This window comes from Saccopteryx leptura, chromosome 8 (assembly GCF_036850995.1).
Source record: "Saccopteryx leptura isolate mSacLep1 chromosome 8, mSacLep1_pri_phased_curated, whole genome shotgun sequence".
In the NCBI taxonomy this organism is placed as follows: domain Eukaryota; kingdom Metazoa; phylum Chordata; class Mammalia; order Chiroptera; family Emballonuridae; genus Saccopteryx; species Saccopteryx leptura.
In genome coordinates, this window is record NC_089510.1 from 26,854,924 (window position 1) to 26,878,905 (window position 23,982).

Sequence of the window (23,982 nt, forward strand, 5' to 3'; positions counted from 1 at the left end):
CAAAACTACAATGAGATACCACCTCACCCCTGTTAGATTAGCTATTATCAACAAGACGGGTAATAGCAAATGTTGGAGAGGCTGTGGAGAAAAAGGAACCCTCATTCACTGTTGGTGGGACTGTAAAGTAGTACAACCATTATGGAGGAAAGTATGGTGGTTCCTCAAAAAACTGCAAATAGAACTACCTTATGACCCAGCAATCCCTCTACTGGGTATATACCCCAAAACCTCAGAAACATTGATACGTGAAGACACATGTAGCCCCATGTTCATTGCAGCACTGTTCACAGTGGCCAAGACATGGAAACAACCAAAAAGCCCTTCAATAGAAGACTGGATAAAGAAGATGTGGCACATATACACTATGGAATATTACTCAGCCATAAGAAATGATGACATCAGATCATTTACAGCAAAATGGTGGGATCTTGATAACATTATAAGGAGTGAAATAAGTAAATCAGAAAAAAACAAGAACTACATGATTCCATACATTGGTGGAACATAAAAATGAGACTAAGAGACATGGACAAGTGTGTGGTGGTTACCAGGGGTGGGGGGAGGGAGGACAGGGGGAGAGTTAGGGGGAGGGGGAGGGGCACAGAGAACTAGATAGAGGGTGGCGAAGAACAATCTGACTTTGGGCGAGGGGTATGCAACATAATTTAATGACAAGGTAACCTAGACATGTTTTCTTTGAATATATGTACCCTGATTTATTAATGTCATCCCATTACCATTAATAAAAATTTATTTTAAAAAAAAAATAAAATAAAATAAAAAAAAATAAAAATAAAAAATAAAAATGGGAAGACATTATAGATAAGATTATTTTTTGTATAATCTTCAAGAAAATAATTCTTGGAATAGTATGCAACATGGACATTTTTTATTAAGATGACTTTACCAATCTAGAGAGCCACTTATCACAGAAAAGAGCAGTAGAACTGGTTAGAACATAGGCTAAAAAGATGGAGTGACCAGTGTGATTCCAGTAGTGGTTATTATACTGAACTGGTCAGTCAGAATGTGGCAATTGAACAGAATGGCCATTGGAGCTAGAGTGGTCAAACCAGAAAGAGATGTGACAAGATAGATTACTCCATCAAACTCTGCTAACATGAGTCCATTTGCACCCTATTTAAAATATATATGATATATTCTATATTCTATATGTCTGACATGTATTATATAAGAGCATATTATCTACACTGCAAAATACACTAAAGTAAATAAAAGGATGAGACTTATGACTACATATAAAGAGAAATCTCTTCCTACAATGTAAGAGTGTTTTACATGCTCTGCTTTAGGTCTAAGACTTATTTATTCAACATGTACTCAACACAGTTTATTATGGAGTGACTATATTTAAGGCCCTATTCATTGGAGGGCCAATAACCAAAAGTAAACAAAGTCTTTGTGTTTGTGTATGAAAAGCTTTTTTAATTAAATTTATTGGGGTGACATTGGTTAATAAGATTATATAGGTGTCAAGTGTATAGTTCTATGGTACATCATCTATATATTGCATTGTGTGCTCACCACCCAAAGTCAAAACTTTTATTACCATATATTTGATCCTTTTAACCCTTTACTATACTCCTATTCCTCTTCTATCTGGTAACTATCATACTGTTGTCTGAGTCTATGAGCTTTTGTCATAAAGGGGTTCTTAAGAATGGATAAGTGACTATACATAGAACTAACTGTTACCAGTGAAATGACGAAACCTCGATTCTTGTCCTACTTGAGAGAAAGAATTCAACCAACAGACAGAGTATAGCAAAAAAAGCAACAGTTGATTGGCTATGCAGGAATACACTCATGGAGTGGGCAACACAGTCCTGAGTATGAATGCCTCTATTAGTTACAGAATTTAGCTACTTATGGGTTTTACTTCCTAGACTTTCCCATTCCTGTTTTTTTTTTTGTTGTTGTTGTTTTTCTTTCCAGCTTCTTCTTGTTTATCTGTCCTCATTGTATTGCTATGTGGCTGGTACCATATCAGGGAACTGGAGACCCCTCAGTCTGGGTGTGATGAGGTAGATCCTGCATACCAGGAATGCATGGGGGCAATTCATCCCTCCCCCTTCTTTGCCTGTCCCAGCTCATGTCTAACTAGCTACCTAACCTAACAGGACCAAGAGTAACCAAATACAGGTAAGCATAATAAAAACAATAGATGTATAAACACCCAAGCAGCATGATGGCTACAACAGTAGGAGCAGATTTTCCTGGTAAACCCTGTACTAAAGTACATCAAGCCTTTGCAAAGGAACTTTAAGTAGTAGAATGACATGAACACTAAGAAATGTGTATTGTGAGCTAAAGATAGAAGGAAAAAAATAACAAAAAGAGGATCTAGATGAGGATGGGGGCCTGGCTTTTACTGTCAATTTTGTGATGAAAGCATACCAGGTACTAGGTAAGGGGAGACTGGTGAATCATTAGGAACCGCACCTAATAATACGTATAAAATTAGTGACATGTGGCTAACTGTATCTTCATGAATTTGGATTGTTCTCATTTGATTATATGATCTCCTATCTGGTTATAATTTAGATCAGCGGTTCTCAACCTGTGGGTCGCAACCCCGGCGGGAGTCGAATGACCAAAACACAGGGGTCGCCTAAAGCCATCGGAAAATTCCCCTGTGTTTTGGTCGTTCGACCCCCGCCGGAGTCGCAACCCACAGGTTGAGAACTGCTGATTTAGATGCTAAGAAAGTTCTTCCTTTTCTGAATCTGTCACATATTTACAAGGACAACTGTTTTTATATCATGCTGCAGAGCAGAGACTCTCTCATTCAAAAATTGCTAAGTAACCCATCTTAAACTCATATTGAAATGTTGGGTTTCTTTGCTATGAAGTATAAAAATGAGGACTTATTTACCTAAAAAGTACTCTAAAGGATGTGTATTATGACTCACACTTATCCATTTGAAGAGATAAGTTTTAGTTAAAATATAATGCCAGCTATGATTCAGATTTTTAAAATTATAATGAATAACTCCTTTTCTTATATTTTAAAGATAAAAACAAAATAGAAGAATCAGTCTATCACAATATCTGCTAAGAACTAAGATTCCTTGACTCTAACTTGCAATTGTGTTCAGTTTGTGTTATCCAAGGCAAATTTTGCTTTTTAATTGGAGAACAGCAATTCCATATTTATACTTTCTCAGGGGAAATGGAAAGCCTCATATTGACAACACATAGTCTGCAAAAGCTCAGTTCTGTTAACGTATCAATTCTATTCACTTTGCATTCATAAGACCTCGTCCAGTCTTGAACTCTTAACCTTCTCTATTCTACATAAAATATGAGAAAAATGAAATCTCCTATCAATCTAAGAGAACATGGTCTATACCCAACATGGAGATAATTACAGCAAATAATGGAGCAGCATGAGAGCAACCTATTTACAAACATATACTGCTCACAAAAATTAGGGGATATTTCAAAATGACTACAAAGTGATAAAATATTCCCAACTTTTTGTGAGCAGTGCATTATAAAGTTGAGAAAAGATCTGAGCAACCTTCTTACTTTACCTAATTCAGGTATTTATACGTTGGCTTGAGTTTTTGACGTGAACTTTTAAATCCTGAGGCAGCCCAAGTTGAAGAATATTTTTAATAAAAGCAAGATAAAAATAATTTTAGATTTTATTCACTATTCTGCCTTTAAGTACTTTAATTTAACATGAGTAATTGAGATTTGCCTGGAATCTCATTTAATCTACTAGTAAAACATACTCAGAATTTTTACTCATTTTTGTCTCTTTTAAATAAGAGTTAACTGTAAGAAATTAAGAAAAAAATGCTAATGCTTTCATTTAAAATCATGTAACTGACACTGTAAAAAAAAAAGGACTTATACTGAGAAATGTTTCAGATTTCTTGGATTTCAAAAAGTAAAGCTTTATTCTTTCAATTTCTACCACAGATTAGTTGTGAATTAGGTCATGGATAGTGGAGTTAACACTGTACTAAAAGACATCATTTCATAAAATGCATCATACACCAGGTCTACTCTAAGTGAACCAAACCCAATTTGAAGAATGACTTTTACTTCGATTGTTTCTTAAGACTTAGCCAAGCTAAATATGGAGGGGGGGTTGACAGTTTCCAGCACAAAGGCAGGCCCTTAAATAGGGGACCATGAAATCTACTGGCCCCCGAAAAGCTACCTATCATAGCATAAACAGATTCACTGAAAAAGTAAAGGAAATGACAGTCTTTTAGGCAAACATAAATTTAATGGCCTGAGTATAATGAAAAAAAGAGAAAGAAATAGCAGTGTTATCAGAATGCTGTGATGTGAATATTTAAATAACTTCTTTTTCAGTAAAAAGGTGGTGAACAAATAAACCTTGAAAGAATGAAAAACTATAAAATCTTGTCAGATAAATCAAATTCATCACTAAGAAAGGGACGGTGCCATTTGGGGAGAACAACAAAATGACTCCTCAAAAAAAAAAAAGTTTTCACTTGACAGGCACTATAATAGCAGTCAATGAAAATCAGTTAAATATATAGACCACTATAATTAGCTGAAGAAGAAGAAATTAATGTGCCAATATTAGGTTTTCTAATTTCAGAGGAAAAAAGTACCCTTGAACCAGCAAGTGTTTGATAGACTAATTTATGAGAAGAAAATATGACAGATTTTATTTATATCTGTGAATACAAACTTTTTAAAAAAAAATTCTAATGATCTAATGTATAAAAACTATTTTCTCAGAAATTAATGTCCCTACAGTTTGAGCCCAAGTGCCAGAAAACAAACCCACAACAATAAAGGTGAAAGGGCAGCAAAGTTTTATACTAAACAGTAGAAAACACGTGTGAAATGCAAAGCAAGAGTCATTTTCAATTACTGTTCTAGAAGCAAACATCATATACACCAGGTTGGATCACAGACTGAAAGACCCAAAATCTTAATGGCGGATGTTTGAAATGCTAGTTTCAGAAGAGCACAAAACTTCTTTGAAATGTGCTACTCGAGTGTTTGACAATGACAGATCATGAGCACAAGATAGAAATTAGAATCAACAATACCAGAAGAGGCCCTGGCCGGTTGGCTCAGCGGTAGAGCATCGGCCTGGCATGCGGGGGACCCGGGTTCGATTCCCGGCCAGGGCACATAGGAGAAGCGCCCATTTGCTTCTCCACCCCCTCTCCTTCCTCTCTGTCTCTCTCTTCTCCTCCCGCAGCCAAGGTTCCATTGGAGCAAAGATGGCCCGGGCGCTGGGGATGGCTCCTTGGCCTCTGCCCCAGGCACTAGAGTGGCTCTGGTCGCGGCAGAACAACCCTCCGGAGGGGCAGAGCATCGCCCCCTGGTGGGCAGAGCATCGCCCCCTGGTGGGCGTGCCGGGTGGATCCCGGTCGGGTGCATGCGGGAGTCTGTCTGACTGTCTCTCCCCGTTTCCAGCTTCAGAAAAATACAAAAAAAAAAAAAATAAAATACCAGAAGAAATTAATATTTGAAGAAGCATTTTCTAAAAAAGCCTCATCTCCAAAGCTTAGGAAACAATGATTTATGATCATTACAGAACTTTTTGTAGTAAAACAAATGAAAAACAGTATGGAGATTACTATCACAAAAGGGAAGAAACTGAAGAAATGGATAGCTCTATCAGAAATCTGGAAGATAGAGAGGACGTTCTACCTCAGTCATATATACCATTAAGAAACCAAACCAAGTTCCAGTCAAGATGGTGACATAGGTAAACATGGTCATTGGAATCTCCCACAACCACATCAAAATTATAACTAAACTACATACAGAACAACCATTATTCAAAACCACCTGAAATCTAGCAGAGGGAACGTCCTACTTATAGGGATATAAAGAAGCCACATCAAGATGGATAGGAGAGGTGGAGATGCAGAACAAGCTGGTCCCTCACCCATCTGTGGTGGGTAAAAACCTGGAGGGTGTTTTCAGCTGAAGAGGTCCCCTAAGGAGTGAGGGGTCCCAATCCCATATCAGAACCCCTTGCCCAGAGTTACAGCGCTGGAAAGAAAAGTCTCCATAACTTCCGGCTGTAAACCAGAGTGTGGCTGAGGGAGACAGAGGGTCATGGAGTCTTAGGCATTCCTGTTAAAAGGCCTGTACATGGACTTACTCAAACTCACTGGCTGTCAGCTCAGGTGCTGGGGCAGCAGCACAAAAGGCACCAGGGACACAAGAAAAGAAACTGAATTGTCTCACTTCCGAGTGAGGGTTGGAGGAGTAGCTTTCTCCCAGACAGAAGTGCTGGCGGAGGCCATTTTTCCTTTCTGAGCCCTCTACCCACAAAGCTGGCAGACATCCACCATATCTGAATCTCCATCAACCTGGGTAACACTGTCAGCCCTGCCCTGATGATTCCCTGAGACCCTGCCTCACCCAAATTATGAGCTAGTTCCAGGTTCTAGTGACTTTTCCATACAAACAGCCTCTCTTGGCTCATTGTTCAGACTTTTCTAAAATCTCTCAAACAAGCCAAATCATGCCTCTATATACCCCATACCTCTTGCTGCATTAGCAGCAGCCAGCCTAGGTACACTGCTTGGTCTCTTCTGGGCACATCCAAGGCCAGTGTAAATAGCAGCCATCTTCAGATTACTCTGTAGTTCATGCCAGGTGGCCCCAAAGAGGGCATACTTGATAGCTGACCTTTCACCTCCTGGGTGGCCTCTGAGCCAGTGCACCTGTTGGTGAGCTTCCGACCACACTGGATTATAATCCAACCACCCACACACTCAAGGGGCAACTTGGAAGGCACCAAAGCCCCACTGAAACAAGTCTCGCTCCATGGGGTCAGCTCTAGCACAGCACTTTCAACTGTGGTTGAAGCCAGTCCTTGCAGCTGATGGGCCTGGAGGTCAGTCCCTCCCAGTAATGTGCCAACAGCAACCAAGGTACAACAGGACAGTGTACACAGCCCACACAGGGAGCACACCTGGAGAACCCAGTTCAGGTGACCGGGGAGGCTGCACCACAGTAGGCCCTACAGGACACCTACTATATAAAGCTACTCTACCAAGTCTGGAAGACAAAACAGCTTGATCTAATACAGTGGTCGGCAAACTCATTAGTCAACAGAGCCAAATATCAACAGTACAACGATTGAAATTTCTTTTGAGAGCTAAATTTTTTAAACTTAAACTGTATAGGTAGGTACATTGTTATTAACTTAATTAGGTACTCCTAAGCTGGCCAAAGAACCGCATTCAAGGGGCCAAAGAGCTGCATGTGGCTCGCCAGCTGCGGTTTACCCACCACTGTCCTAATACATAGAAACAAACTCAGGGAAGCAGCCAAAATGAGGAGACAAAGAAATGAAAGGTCCCAAATGAAAGAACAGGAAGCATCTCCAGAAAAAGAACGGAATGAAATGGAGGCAAGCGAACTACCAGATACAGAGTTCAAAGCAATGGTTATAAGGCTGCTCAAGTAACTTAGTGAGAACTTAAACATCATAAAAAAGGATGTGGAAATTATAAAAAAAGAACCAGTCAGAAATGAAAGATACACTCACTGAAATGAAGAATAATTTACAGGGAAGCAATAGTATAGTAATGAAGCAGAGGGTCAAATCAGCAATTTGGAATATAAGAAAGCAGAAAATACTCAATCACAATAGCAAAAAAAAAGAAAAAAGAAAAGAAAAGAAAGAAAATAATCCAATATAGTAAGATGGTGTAAGGAGCCTCTGGGACTTCAAGTGTACCAACATTTTGCATGATGGCGGTGCTGGAAGGAAAAGAGAGAGAGCAAGGAAAAATAACAGAAAATTTTCCCAACTTGGTGAAGAAAATAGACATACAAGTCTAGAAAGCACAGAATCCCAAACAAGATGAACTCAAGGAGGCCCACACCAAGACACATTATAATTAAAATGCCAAAGGTTAATGACAAAGAAAGTGTCTTGCCTGACCTATGGTGGCGCAGTGGATAGAGCATCAACCTGAAATGCTGAGGTTGCCTGTTTGAAACCCTGGGCTTGTCCAGTCAGGGCACATACAAGACGCAACTACTATGAGTTGGTGCTTCCCACTGCCCCCCCTCCTCTCTCTAAAATCAATAAGTAAAATCTTTTTTAAAAAAATATTTTAAAAGCAGCAAGAAAAAAGCAGTTAGTTATCTACAACAGACCTCCCAGAAGACCATCTGCTGATTTCTCAACAGAAATTTTGCAGACCAGAAGGGACTGACACATAATATTCAAAGTGATGATAAGTAAGTAAGGACCTAACATCCAAGATCATTCTACCCAGCAAAGCTATCTTTTATAAGAAAAAACTAAAGTTCATCACCACCAAACTAGTATTTAAAAAAAATATTAGTCTTCCTAAAGAAGAAGAATAAAAAGAATGAAGAAGGAGAAGGGGAGAAAGAAGGAGAAATCAGAGAAGGCGGAGGAGAGATAAAAATATGGATAGTAAAATGGCAATAAATACATGTCTATCAACAATTAGGTTAAGTGCAAATGGGTTAAATGCTTCAATCAAAACCTTCAATTAAAACCAGGTATAAAATTAAACCCTTTGGAGGTTGGTGTAAGCCCAATGTCTTTCCATCATGCATTCTAAAGCAGTGGTCCCCAACCTTTTTTGGGCCACGGACCGGTTTAATGTTAGAAAATATTTTCACAGACCGGCCTTTAGGGTGGGACGGATAAATGTATCACGTGACTGAGACAAGCGTCAAGAGTGAGTCTTAGACGGATGTAACAGAGGGAATCTGGTCTTTTTTTTTTTTAATAAAACATCATTCAGACTTAAAAATAAATAAAATGGAAATAATGTAAGTTATTTATTCTTTCTCTGAGGACCGGTACCAAATGGCCCATGGAACGGTACAGGTCCGCAGCCGGGGGTTTGGGGACCACTGTTCTAAAGCACAGACCCTATGGCCTTACACCTGGGAGGGCTTTACTGAAGACAAGAAAGCACTGTGAAACTCTAACTTTCTGTTCAGCAGTGAAGGTTTGATTTGTGACTTAACAGTAGTTGTTTATTTTTTTTTCTAAAAGTCATGAATTATCACAGCAACAGTGAACTGCTGGGAGACCAGTGGCTCCGAGGGACTGAGGGGAGGCAACAGTCCTGGTCCGCAGACCAAAGGAGTGAAGCCCCATCCCCAGCCTTACTCAGATCTTTATTAGCCAGGACAAATATCAATCACTCAAGGAAACAAACAGAAGAAGTTTTCAGCGGACGAAGTAAAGGACAAGGAACATGCTGACTTCTAGTAGTTTGAACATTTTCTTGTTGCTGAATCTTACCCTGTTTTGCTGTTTCCAGCACAGAGTCAGAGAGGCCCTGGACTGTTCTCCACTGGGGCTTTCGCCCTAAGGCGCCTCTCTGCCTCTAGCTGTTGACCCTGACTCTGCAAGTCTTCACAGCATATTCTTACAATGAACCCCTTTAGATTTGTGTAAAACTCTGTGAAGAGCACGAGATTAGCTTTTTACATATTTTAAAGCTTTCCAACACCTATAATAATACACTACTTAATAGCTGCTTAATTAATTGCTAGTAATTAAACCAAAAGAAAAAAAAGTTAGAAAAATGTGATTGAAACTCTAAAAACATTGTTTTCAGTAAAATTACAGTTATTTCTTCTCTGATATCAATCTCAACCCACCAATGAGTGAGTCTAAAATAATCTTTAATGCTTGCTAAAATGATTTTTGATAGGCCCTGGCTGGTTGGCTCAGTGGTAAAGCATCGGCCTGGCATGCAGGAGTCCCAGGTTTGATTCCCGGCCAGGGCACACAGGAGAAGCGCCCATCTGCTTCTCCACCCCTCCCCTCTCCTTCCTCTCTGTCTCTCTCTTCCCCTCCCGCAGCCAAGGCTCCATTGGAGCAGAGTTGGCCCGGGCGCTGAGGATGGCTCTATGGCCTCTGCCTCAGGTGCTAGAATGGCTCTGGTCACGGCAGAGCGACGCCCCAGATGGGCAGAGCATCGCCCCCTGGTGGGCATGCCAGGTGGATCCAGGTCAGGCGCATGTGGGAGTCTGTCTGACTGCCTCCCCGTTTCCAACTTCAGAAAAATACAAAAAAAAAAAAGTATTATGGATAAATTTGCCAAAAAAAATTTGACATTTAAAGAAATGTGAAAAAAAATTAAATCATGTTTTAAAAAATAATTTGGGCAGTTTGGAAATCAGTTAGTTGTAATACACTGTTTTTTTATACAAAAATGACTTCTTTTAAATGTTAAAAAGTAATCTAATCTGGTTAATGTCTAAACCTAAACTGGTCTAAAAATGCCTGCCTGTCTCCTAAGTTCATGAACCTTGTTTCCATCCCTTTAGCACATATTTCCATCTGGATGGTCTATCAAGTAATTAAACTCATATATCCAAAATTATTTTTAAAAAATGATTTTTGAAAATTGCAATTGAAAGCAACAAATATAAAAAAATATCAAAGTGCTTGTAACAATGAGTCAGGGTATTCATAAACAGAGGAGGAAATTCTATTTTAAAGTCTCTGAAAACAATCTACCAAATGCTTTGAGTACAAAAGGATGCCTATATGGGTAAGATCCAAGACAAATTGTTCACAAAACCACATAATACATAATATTTTAATACCTAAAAATACCTGAAATGCATCCAGTCCTTCTAACCTAAATGTTAATCAACAAAGAATAATCAAATGCCAGTCATATTTCTCAAGATATTTGGCATACACCTGGATGATTAACCAAGAACCACAAAAAATGCTAAGGGCTTTTGTTTTTATTTGCAGCATCCAACGGTGTCCAATTCTGAGTTACTCTCCCTGCTCCCAATGATTTTAGAACAAACGCAGACTAAATCGATTTTCTGGGAAGATCAATCAGAAGATGTTCAGCAAGCAGAAAGTACAATCTCATTGGCCTACCTTGCTTGTACAGAAAAAGGAGAAAGACAATGAACACAGAGCTGCTGACTTTAGACCTAGAATTTCAATATTACCTGAAGAAACAAAATTGTTACTAACACAAAATTGTAAGCTTTATCGCTAATATCAAAAAAAATATTTTTCTCCATTGACAGGAAAGCACTGGAAATAAAAAGATTATAAAAAGCAGGCTAAATTGCATGAAAACCTTATGGAAAACTTTTCCCTAGTGTAAAGAGAGTCACAACAATGGCAAATAAATTGAAAAGGGTTATTAGTTATTTATGCTGTTTGTGGTGGACCATTTAAGCTGCCTATCCAATTTCTCTTGTCACCTCTTCTTTGCTAATAAAATCTTTAAATTTAGATGTTTGTAATGAGCTCAGGTCCAAGAAAGAAACCATGACTTCTAGAAGCCAGTGATAGGTGTACCATGCTCTTTTGCCAGTTAAATTTTAAATTTAGCCTGACCTGTGGTGGCGCAGTGGGATAAAGCATCGACCTGGAAGTGCTGAGGTCGCCGGTTCAAAACCCTGGGCTTGCCTGGTCAAGGCACATATGGGAGTTGATGCTTCCAGCTCCTCCCCCCTTCTTTCTCTCTGTCTCTCTGTCTCTCCCTCTCCTCTCTAAAAAAAAAAAAAGAATAAAAAATTTTTTTAATTTAACTGGCCACTTGAATATAAAGGGCAGTGTGATTGGTGACTTCTAGAAAATTTTCTGGTTGAGGTCTACCAGACATAGGCTTGGAAGGAGAGCTTTCTAATATTAGGCTTTTCTTTGCTTTGTTTCCTTGAATATAGTTTTCCTTGAATATCACACTTGGGGGTGTGATAGGCACCTTTCAGTCATGAGGCAACAAGCCTAAAGAGACCAACACGATGCTGAGGATGGCCAAGCAGGAAGTCAAATGAGCCCGGTTCTCTGATGAAATTGTTGTGCTGCTGTGTTAATACAGACACCATTTACTCCAGTTAGTTATTTAATTTAAGTCAATGTCTTATTTGCTTGAGCTCCTGATAATTGGGCATTGTATGACTCTATGACTTGTATCTGAAGACACTCTGACACATAATCAACATTAGAAAACCTTCATATTAATAGATAATGTAATCGAAGAATGAAAAAATGAAGAGTTTGAGTAAAATATCACCTCAGTCATTCAAACTTACTAGATTATATAAGCAGACTATAAATATATAGTCAGTTTGAGGATGCAGTAATCATAATTTATTCATTTAACATGCATTCCTTAATATTATTAGGCCCCAAGTTAGACAATGGAGATAAAAGTACTTAGAAACTGGAAAGAAGACAGACATTAAATAAACATGCTGTTGAATGTTTAATTACAATCTTAGATTTTATACAACATGTATACTGAGTGTCTGCTATCTGCCAGACTGGTCTGGGCATTGGGGATATTCCAGTAAACAAGTGTGTTTTTTTTGTCAAGTTTACAGCCTTGAGTGTAATGAACAAAAAGATACTAAAGAAAGTTAAAAAAACAAAAAAGGAAACCTCAATTTCAGATAGAGATAAATACTGGATATATAGTTTAAAAAGTTAAAAAATAAAAGCAAAGCCAGAACTACCTCTATAATGAAGTGACATTTGAAAATTATAAGAGTGCCTACCAGCTAAGAAAAGATCTGAAGCTAGGTGTTCTAAGGTGAGGGGAAAAAAATATAGATTGTAAAATGGGGACAAGCTCAGTATATTTTAGGACTAGGAATAGACCAGGTTGGTTGACACATTGAGAGATAGGTGAAAATGGTGGAAAATGAGAATAGAGGGGCCAGGTTCTTAGAAATGCAAAGGTTATAAAAGGAGTAGACATTTTACACAATCTACAAAGGGAAATGATTGGAAGATTTTAAGCAGATGATGACATAACAATTTATGTTTTTAAGAGCTCACTCTGGCTGATATGTTGAGAATGAATTATAGAGGGTCAAAGAAAGAGATAACAAAGAGACTCATTTGCACCACCTTAGACAGGAAATGATGGGAGCTTGGTGTGAAAAATGAAGAACGACGGAGCAACTTGGGTCAATAGCTTCACACAGACCGTTGTGTGTGTGTGCGCACGCGCATGTGCGCGCGTGTGCGTGTGCATGTGCATGAAACAGATAAGAAAATTGAAGCTTCAAAAATTAAGCAATGTATACAAGTCACGTGGCTATTACATTAGAAATAATATCATTTAACCATTGCAGAAATGACAGTGTTAAGGGAAAATATCTGTTCCACAATTGAATCCTCCTTCTCCTCTTCCATACTTCCCACTGCAAATTTTCTTCTATCATATGCAAATTCTTTCTATCTCACACCTCTGACACCCATGCAGAAGGCTATGTATAGCTGTAGTTAAGAGTTCTTGAAGATTGAGAAATAAAGGGAATGAAGTCCTAGTCTTTGGTGAGATATATTACCAATGCAAACATAACTCAAAATGTTTCTTTCCTTCTGCTTATGGAATTTTTAAATTATTCTGCAATGAATATTTTACTTTCAGTCTGTGTATCTTTCATTTGAAGTGATCTCTTATAAACAGCATATATATAGTCCTGTTTTCTTATCTATTCAGCTACCCTATCTCTTTTGACTGGAACATCTAAGCCATTTACATTTAAAGTGATTACTGAAAGGTACATACATATTGCCATTTTATTCTTTTAATTAGGTTCATTTTTCTTCTCCTTCTTTCTTCTTCCTCCTCCTCCTCTTTCTCCTCCTCTTCTTTCTTCTTCTTCTTTCCTTTAACATTTCTTATAATACTGGTTTGGTGGTAACAAACTCCTCTAGCTTTTTCTTGTCTGGGAAGCTCTTTATTTCTCCTTGAGCTTTAGATGGTAGCCTTACTGAAAAAAGTACTCTTGGTTGTAGGTCCTTGTTTTTTATCACTTTCAATATTTTATGCTAGTCTTTTCTGGCCTGATGTGTTTCTGTTGAGAAATCAGCAGACAGTCTTATGACAGCTCTTTTGTAGGTAGGTAACTGTCTTCTCTTGCAGCTTTTAATATTTTCTCTTTGTCTTTACCCTTTGTATTTTAATTATTTTGTATGATGTGTCCTGGTGTGAACCTCTTTGGATTCATCTTCTTTGAGACTCTCTATGTTTCCTGGACTTGTGTGTCTTTTTCCTTCACCAAGTTAGGGAAATTTTCAGTCATTATTCTTTAATTAGGTTCTCAATTCCTTGCTCTTCCTTTTCTCCTTCCGGTACCCTATGAAGGCATTCTTACGCTTCATGTTTTTCCAAAGGTGCCTTAAACTATCCTCATTTTTTAAATTCTTTTCTCTTTTTTGCTGCTCTCATTGGATGTTTTTTTCCTACTTTGTCTTCCAAATTGCTGACTCAGTCCTTTGCTTCATCCAACCTACTGCTGATTCCTTCCAGTGCATTCTTTATTTTTCCTGTTGTAATCTTCATTTCTGATTGGTCCTTTTTTTTATGGTTTCTATGTCTTTTTTAAATGATGATGGGTATCCTTATAACCATTACTTTGAAGTCTATATCTGAAAAATTGCTTGCCTTCGTTTAGCTGTTTTTCTGGAAATTTCTCCCTTTTTCTTTTGGGACATGTCTTTTGTCTCCCCATTTTGGCTGCCTCTTTGTGTCTGTTTCTATGTGTTAGGTAGATCTGCTATGACTCCTAGTCTTTTAGGGTGGCCTTATATAGTAGGTGTCCTGTGTTGTCCAGTGGTGTGTGCGGTCTCCTTGATCACCTGAGCTGTGTGCTCCAGGAATATCATTGTGTAGGCCCCTCCTTTTTTAATTAAGTCCTAGTTGCTGTTGGTCTGTTCATGTGTGGGATCAACCCTCAGGCTGGCTAATTGTGAGACTCAACCCTATCCATGGCATGTGAGCTGCTGGGCAGGTACTGACCACACAAAGCAGAATTTGCCTCATCAGGGTTTGGTGCCTGCCAAGATCTCTCTTTGGTTATGATGTATGTGAAGCTTATTAGATCTTGCTCTGATGTTATTTGAAGCTGGCCTCTGGATATATTGGTTCTGGGCCTTTTGGGAGGGATTCTGGTGCCAGCCAATGTCCGATGCTACCTGTGACTGGCCCAGGGCAACCTGTTAGGAGCTACAAGCAATCCATAGTTTGTGGCTGACTCCGCTAGGCCTGGGTTCATGCAAGAAAGACCGAGCTGCACATCAATGCCAGATTTTACCAGCACTGTGCCCAAGGGCAAGTCAGCAAAGGCCCCAAGGCACCCTAAGATCTCCCTCCACCTGCCTCTACCTGCCAGCTGTCTGTAGACTCAGTCACTGAAAGAGCTTCCTGTGGAACTCATGTATTATGAAGTAGGTTCTCAGTGAGTCACCAGGTAGAGACAAGTGGTATTCACCAAATTGATACAGGTTCCAAACTTGGTGCCCGTGCTGGGTCTGAGGTCACTCAGTAAAAGTCTCCAGGTATACCAAGTCTAGCTGCCACCCGCTGGCAGCTCACAAGCCTTTGTGTTGGGGCAGGGTTGCAGAGTCAGCATCAGGCCAGCAGAGTTTATCAATCCCAAACAAACCAAGATGTGGCCATGTGAATGGAGGGCTCTGCTCTGGTCAGGTGTGCAAGGACAAAATGGTCCCTATTCTAAAGCCACACAACTCATTCTGTCATAGATTATGTTTGGAGGAGATGGATCTCAGTAGGGTGGGGCCTCCAGGACTCAGGAAGATGAGACTTGTGGATCTCTCCTGAGGGAGAGATGCCTTTCATGCATTGGGGAAGGTGAGGATGTAGCCCTCATCCAGAGCCACCCAACTCAATTTTTCCTGGATATTGTTTTGACCTCTGCAGGGTAGAGCTACTAGAAGCTAGGGGGTAGGTCTGCCAGAAGCCCAAAGGGTGAGTGTATTGGATTTCCTGTGAGGGGGAAGCACCAATCAGGTTCATGAGAAAGGGGAGAGGAAATAGCTCCCGTTCTGAAGCCACACAGCTCAGTCACTGACAACCTCTGAGTCTGCCCAGACCTCTCCACTCTGGCCAAGGCCACTGACTCCTCAGCAGTGTGGTGGCTCCACAGGGTGGAGCAATGGGGGCACAGAGTTTAGGGCTATTGTTTCCTCCCAGGGAGATGCCTCACAGAAGGGAGTGCTCTAAGAAAGATGGTGTCTGTGGTATGGGAGAATGACTTAGCACAGGACTCCTGGTGTCTGTCCTTTCAGCAGTCTTGACAGAGCCATAAATCTCACTCTCCTCCTGTGACTCTGGTTCACTTTGCTCTCCCTCCACCAGAGCCCAGGGTGAGTGGCTGTGAATGAAATTTTATGTCTTGACCCTTTTAGAGGGCACCTGTGTCTCTAGGCAGATTTCTGTCCATCCCTGGTGAACGGAAACCCCTCTGCTTTTCACAGCCAGATGTTATGTGGTCACCTCTTTCTGGCTCTGGTACTCTAGGCTGGAAAGCCCAGCTTGGGATTAAGACCCAGGCTTCTCAGGGGGAATCCTTGTAGCTGAGCTATTTCTCTAGAACCTTAGCTACTGCCCAGAAGAGCAGGTCCAGCCTATAGCATCTCCACCCTTCCTACCAGTATTGATGTGGCTTCTTCTGTAAATCATTGGTTATAAGATTTCTCTTCAGCTATTCTTCAATTGGTTATTCAACAGACTGTTCTATAATTTAGATATAATTTCAGTTCTGTCCTAGGAAGAGGTACATGTAGCTTTCACTTACCCTGCCACCATCTTTCATATCGTATGATTATCGGGCAACATTTATTTTTAAATGAAAGATAAGGAGATTAAGGAAATGAACATTACTATTATAGATTTTTAAATGGGATTTTGGACAAAATTTCAGAGAACCTCTTATTCTTCCAAAGAGTTTCAAATTCAGTACCTAGCTCTCATTGCTACTCCAGGGCTTATTAATAAGCCCCTCAATCATCAACTTTTCCAAGCCTGAGATTGAAAGCTAGAAAAAGCACTACAGAATTTTAAGAGACACAAAATTGAATTTCAAATATTATAACAATTTATCAGCATTCTTGTTAAGAAATAAACATTTTTCCCCCATTTACTCTATTTTCTCAGCTGGTTATCCCATAGTTGGTTTATGCTAGCTACTTACCAATGACATTTTCACAGGGCAAGCATTGCAGCCATAGTTCATTACAAGAAAGCAAGAGAATTCCCTGAGAAGGTGGTTGCAGAGAAGTTTTCCTAAACTCTCCCTCTCTCTTCAAGGACAGCTCTGAATGTGTCCATGATCCATCAATATTGTCATATATTCATATCATGACCCATTCCAGTTAACATTAACACACAAAGTTTTACTGTACCTAGTTTTGTTTCTTTAAACTTTCAATAAGAACAGAGTGTTATTATATGAACATGCACATTATGTAGTTGTTTAACCATGCTCTTAATAAGTGTATGATATGTGTCACAAATAGACAACTGCTAAGTGAATTATACATAACGATAATGTTCTCTAGATTACTTTTGTCTATATATATATATTGCATATTTTAGGTTCTAACACATTCTGATCCTTAGTTCTCTTCTTTTTATAGAAACTAAATCATTGCCTTTCTTTTTTTTTTTTAGTAGTTCAAAAGTTTGTTTTTCATATATGCTATAAAAGTAAAATCTCTTTAAAGGAAGACAACATTTTTTATTTAAGTATTTGTAATGTATTTTTATAAAGGCTACAATTTCTTCTTTCTGAGAAAAATTTTCTGGTCATTGTTCTTAGTTAAGCTGTAAATACATTTGCTTTTAAAAAACAATTGCTACTGAAAAAGAGGCCTAAATTCAACAGAGCCAAGTTGTACTCTTACATAAAGTAATACCTAACATATCCAAGTGCAAGCTATTATATCCTCATCTTCATCCCTCCCTCCACAGAGTTTCATAAGCAAGGCATATCATGGCCCAATATGAATATGGAATCATTAAGTAATGAAGAAAATATGATATATATATCATATGATCTATATCATATGCTTCTCATGTGTGCTCTGACTGGGGACAGATATATATATATATATAATACGGTAGAAAAAACAGTGGATTATAAATTTGGAGCTGTATGTTTTTTAATCTTAGCTTGGCCATAATTCAGTGAATATACATGGTTTTTTCATTTTAAATCCCTGTGCCTCAATTTCCACATCTTTACTAGATATAATAATAATACTGTTGACTCTCTGCAGAAATTATATCAGAATAATTTAAGACAATAAGCTAAAGTATGGATTATAGCCACTATTGAAATGAGCACATTAGAATCACCTAAGACACTTATTGAAAATGCAGAGTCCCAGCTTCCAGCCTGAGATCATTTGTGTTCGGAAGGAAGGGGGAAGGAGAGTGGCAAGGTGTGATCTGCAGGGTATGATTTAATAAATTCTCAGTTGATTGTGAAGCGGGTTATCTAAGAGTCCCACTTTGATTAACTGCTCTAATACAGTCTAGACACACACCCAGTCATTTCCTCCTCCAGCCTTACACATCACTCAATAAGAGAGAAGTCACAAGCGGGTCCTATTTTGTCAATACTGGGGTGGAGGATGGGAGAGAACGAAAGGGAAGTTAGAGTTGTCGTAGTTACTCTTATAAGAGAACACACCAGACAACAAAAATGCGTAACTTCTCTAACATTACTCTTCAAATATATACTCCATGTGACCCAAGTATATATTTTGTTTGCAGTTTATTGTAGAAGTGAGTTTTCAATGTAAAATCCTGCTTAATACTGAAGAATAAAATTATTAGCCCTGATGTTAATTTTTTTTCTGGTTTCAAATTTGTTGTGAGAGATTTGGTCATTTTCACTTTGCTACATTCTTGCAGTTTCTTCTCTTTAAGATATCTTTTTTAAAAATCAGTGATAATCATCTGTCTCCAATTTTGACTGATATAGAAATGTATGCTTTCTCTTCTCTGGGCACTTATTTTGAAAATACTTTGTACTCTGAATTAACTATAGCTTAATTGTGGCCAAAATAGAAACAACTTGTCTCCAAGAGTAGTCATTTAGTTGCCCCAGGTTCTGAATTTTATCTGTCGTAAAACAATTACGTATAAATACAAATCACAGCCTGGCTGGTTGGCTCAGTGGATAGAGTGTTGGCTCAGCATGTGGACGTCCCAGGTTTAATCCCCAGTCAGAGCACACATGAGAAGCAACCATCTGCTTCTTTTCCCCTGCCTCTACCCATTCTCTCTCTCTTTCCCTCTTGCAGCCAGGGGCCTGATTGGTTCGAGCATCAGCTGGGCACTGAGAATTGCTCAGTTGGTCTGAGTGTTGACTCCAGAAAGGGTTTGCCTGGTGGATCCTGGTCAGGGCACAGGCAGGAGTCTGTCTCTCTATTTCCCCTCCTCTCAAATAAACAAATACATACATACATACAAGTTACACCATTGCATGTTTAATAACTCCAAAGTTTCTAAAAATTGATGAGGTTTCAGGTTGTTTGTAAATGATTAGGTTTTGAATTGAACTTCAATATTCTTTATGGGAAATAAAAGAAACTGCTAGAATTGTACTTTCTAGAGGATTGACCTAGAACATCTCTTTTGGTTCTAAAGTGAAATTCACTCTCCACACTCAAAATTAGAATTTACAGTATTCTTAGGATCACTTTATAAAAACTACTTATGCTGAGAAAAAAAAAGACATAGAAACATAAAAAAGAAAACAAAATAAAGCCTTCATGAAATCATCATCAAATAATGCCATCACAAAATGGTCATGATGCATTTGTACTGAACACCCCCTCGTGGTGAATGAATGGGACAGGATATTTGAAAAGATTCTGAAAATCAAGGAAGATCGACAGTTTTTCTTAGTTTCAGGCGTCCCCAAACTACGGGCCCGCGGGCCACATGCGGCCCCCTGAGGCCATTTATCCGGCCCCCACCGCACTTCCGGAAGGGGCACCTCTTTCATTGGTGGTCAGTGAGAGGAGCACTGTATGTGGCGGCCCTCCAACGGTCTGAGAGACATTGAACTGGCCCCCTGTGTAAAAAGTTTGGGGACCCCGAAGGGTGTACATATTAATGAGCTCTGATCTATTAGGATTTTACTTATGTGTTGTTTATTAAAGCCTAATAGCTCTGAACTGTTTTCTCATAAGAAGGGAGAGGATCAAACTGACTGATTTTCTAATATTTATCTGAAGAGCTTCTGAGATATAAATTGGGATTCCAAAACTGGACTTTAAAAAGATTTACTCACTGTTTCACCTCTAAAATTCAAGATATATAAGTATAAACATAATCTTAATGAAAATATCAAATGTAAAATAAGAAAAAGAAACTTTAAAATAAATGAATGTTATGTGTGTTTAAAACAAATCAGGTAAAAGACAGAAGTAGAGAGAAACTTAATGGAAAAGAAAATAAAACATGCAGACTATTTACTGACATTTTTTAAGGGCCAATGCTAAGTTTTCTTGCATATCAGTGAAAGTCATAGTTTGAGAATATTTAAGAGAACATTAAGATGTCTCAGAGGGCAAGAAGACAGTCATGATTTTAGGAGGAGATTTAAAGCAAGGAGAGATTCTACAGATTTGGGCTTAATAGCTTATATCTAATTAATACACATAAGAAGGAAAAGGAAAGATAAAAACCCAGCAACTGAATTAATCCTTAATTAATGAAGACAGAAGCAGTCCAGGATTAAACCTGAAAAGAATATTAAAATATGCTACTGCAGTGAATTTTTTCTATATTAAAAAAATTACCAGAAATAATAACAGCAATTGCAGGCACTCCTTTGAAAAAGAAGTGGTACTTATTTTATGGATAGGTTTTCCTAAATTTATTTTGGATATGAGACTAGGTGAATTAATTTTGAATAAAACAATTCTAAATTACTTTCCTACATTGCCACAGATTATGCTTTAGATTGTACAATCAAAGAATCAAAAACTCCTCCTCTTCCTCTACACTCTAAATTGTAGCAGTGCCCCCCACCCCCACTGGCAGGAAATGCAGTACAGCCCAAGCTGAACTTTGTCATTGAACAGGCGTTGGGACCAGACTTGGAAGTCCCTTGTCCCTTACTGTACATAGCTTGAATTTAGCTTGCCTAGAACGCAAGATAAAACAAGAGAGAGAGAGAGAGAGAGAGAGGATAAGTAAAGTAGGCTACAACTTACAAGAGATAAACAAGAAAAAAACGAAAATGAAACATGAATATGGCACAATGTGGCAGAAATACGTCCCATTAAAACAGCATTCTGTAAGGTATACTCCCTGCCTGATCTTGCCAGCCCTGTCCAGAATCTTCACCATCCTAGTCAGAGAGGGGCTGCCAGTAAAGGTCTCCACGGATGACAATACCTGGAGAGTCTTCCTCAGTTCTGGACTTGTTGGGATGACAAAGGGATTATTTAAAATAGCCTGAACCTATATGTTATGAAAACAAAACAAAATATATTTTGCCATATATTAAGTTAACCATAGGTCTACTCAGCATACAAGAAAATGACATCCTAATATTAAATCCCAGTTTTTCCCTCAGTAAAAATTTGTAAAAAGTTATCCAAAACATTCATTGTGTTCTAATCTTACTTCTTCCAGTTTTCAATGGCTCCTTTCTCCATCTTGTCATTTGCATCTGTACATGTGCTCAAAGTTCACTTTACTTGAAGTCTGTTTCACTGTATTTCTAAGGTGAGTTGCTTCCTATAATAAAGCAGAACATACACATTCCCTGCTGTCTTTAGAAATCCAGGAAGCAGATCTCTTTGCATGGTGCCAAAGCACTGCCGGTCTCTTTCTGAGTCCTCACACTATTCACTGCATTTTTCATATGAATGGAAAATATTGATACAGGTATTTTTTTTGGCATTATCAGAAGAAGCACAGAGAGAAAAGAGTTACAGTTAATACTGCGCTCCCTAATGTTGGTCAGCTTACTTGCAGGTGTCTCTAGCCCCCATGTTCATTTTAAGAAATATATTAACATAGTTCAAGTGCGCCTTCACTAGTTTCAAATCCTCAGGAAATTTTCTAGAACATTGAAGTTTCTGAGACATGAGGCACAATTATTGAGACACTCTGTAATTCACAAAACTTTGGTTTTCAAGCTGCAAATTCTATAATTTTAAGGCCTTGTATGGCCAGTAGCCACGGTCACCATCACAGCCACCTGGCCCGTGCAGGTTCCCATTTAATTCGGGCAGGTCGTAATGAAACAATGGAGCCAAGAAGTGGCGGGCCATAGCCTTTTATTCTAAACTCATACCAGTCAACAAGTAAAAAACAAACACATGGGGCACCAAAACCCACTCATATGTCTCCTCACAACCAGGAGAATCTTTCTGGTTTTCCTAGAATCAAATGCCCCATCACTCTTATTTACCTTTGTTCCCCATCTCCTCCTCTCTGCAGGCCTCCATCTTGGCTGCCTGCCTCCTCTCCCACCAACCATGTGGCCTCTCTCCCCTGGAACAACATGGTCTCCTCCTCCTCCAAAATGGCCTCCTAGCTCCTCCTCCTTTTAAAACCTTTGGGTGGGACAATGCCCTCCTCCAACACACATTAGCACAGCCAAGCCCCTTCCCAAGCATGAAGGTAATTAACTGTATCACCTGGCAATAGCCATTCACGTGGGCAGCACCATTTTTAACAAAGTGAGCAAAACCAAATAACACAAATTTTATAACTTATTTGCCCAATAGTCATATAATCAAGTTTGTGGACATCCAATCTAAAGCACCTATTAGGAATTTTTTCAACCTAATTCTTAGTCAGCTTCAGCTTCCATTAAAAAAAAATGCCATAGACTGGATGGCTTAAATGGCAGTGGTTTATTTCTTACAGTTCTGGAAGCTGGAGGGCCACCATTAGTTGGACTATTATACTGTTCCCTAGAGGGGCTTTCTACCTGGCTTGCAGACAGCCTCCCTGTCACTGTGTCTTTATGTGGTTGAAACAGAGCTCTTGTCTCTTCTTTTGCTATAAGGGTACTAACCACATCATGGGCTCCCCACCCTCATGACTTCATCTAGTGGTGGGATTCAAATGATTTAACAACCGGTTCTCTGTCCTAATATCCATTCTAAGTATAAAAAAAAAAGATATACTGAAAGGTAATTTATTATTTTATGCATATGATACTTAAATAAAAACAATAAGAGGTACACAAAACTAGATTATATTATAAGAAAGTTTTTTAATATTAATAAAAAATATTAAATAATATCTGACAAAAAACAACAAAACTATTATTTAAGATATTTTCATATTGCTTTTTTTTTTTTTGTACTTTTCTGAAGCTGGAAACGGGGAGACAGTCAGACAGACAACTGCACGCGCCTGACCAGGATCCACCCGGCACGCCCACCAGGGGGCGATGCTCTGCCCATCCAGGGCGTCGCTCTGTTGTGACCAGAGCCATTCTAGCGCCTGAGGCAGAGGCCAAGGAGCCATCCCCAGCGCCCGGGCCATCTTTGCTCCAATGGAGCCTTGGCTGCGGGAGGAGAAGAGAGAGACAGAGAGGAAGGAGAGGGGGATGAGTGGAGAAGCAGATGGGCGCTTCTCCTGTGTGCCCTGGCTGGGAATCGAACCCAGGACTTCTGCACGCAAGGCCGACACTCTACCACTGAGCCAACTGGCCAGGGCCCATATTACTTCTTGATTGGCATCCTCATTTGCAATTTTTTTCACCTGTATATGAAATGAACATTGCTATAGGCACTTAGAATTCGCTGTTATGCAAATAAATATTAGAAAATGATGAATGTTAAAAAAGAGTAAGGAATGTTAATTTGTGATTTTCACATTTGGCAGCTGCCCAGGCACCTACCTTAGAGAGAACCCTGATTACAAATGCCATTTTAACAACCGGTTCACCAAACTCAACAAAAAAATTAGGTATTGGTTCGGCCGAACTGGTGTGAATCGGCTGAATCCCACCACTGACTTCATCTATACCTAATCACCCACCAAAGACTGTACTTCTTTTTTATTTTAATTTATTGTGTTTACATAGATTCTAGTGTTTCCCAAATGCATCCTCCCTCCCCCATGTTCCTTACATCATCCCCCTTGCCCCCCTCCCCACAACGCCCTACCCCCTTCCCTCCAGGATTTACTTTTCTGCTTTCATCCCATC

At 39.1% G+C, this 23,982-nt stretch overlaps 1 protein-coding gene and 1 non-coding gene across 3 annotated transcripts in view; one reads left to right on the forward strand and one right to left on the reverse strand.

Annotated features, from left to right (window-relative positions):
- Positions 1 to 23,982, forward strand: part of EPHA6 (EPH receptor A6) — an 883,820-nt gene that overhangs the window by 747,178 nt on the left and 112,660 nt on the right. The window lies entirely within an intron of this gene.
- On the reverse strand, positions 23,414 to 23,489 carry TRNAA-UGC (transfer RNA alanine (anticodon UGC)). Its single transcript has one exon. It is a non-coding gene; the product is annotated as a tRNA-Ala (tRNA).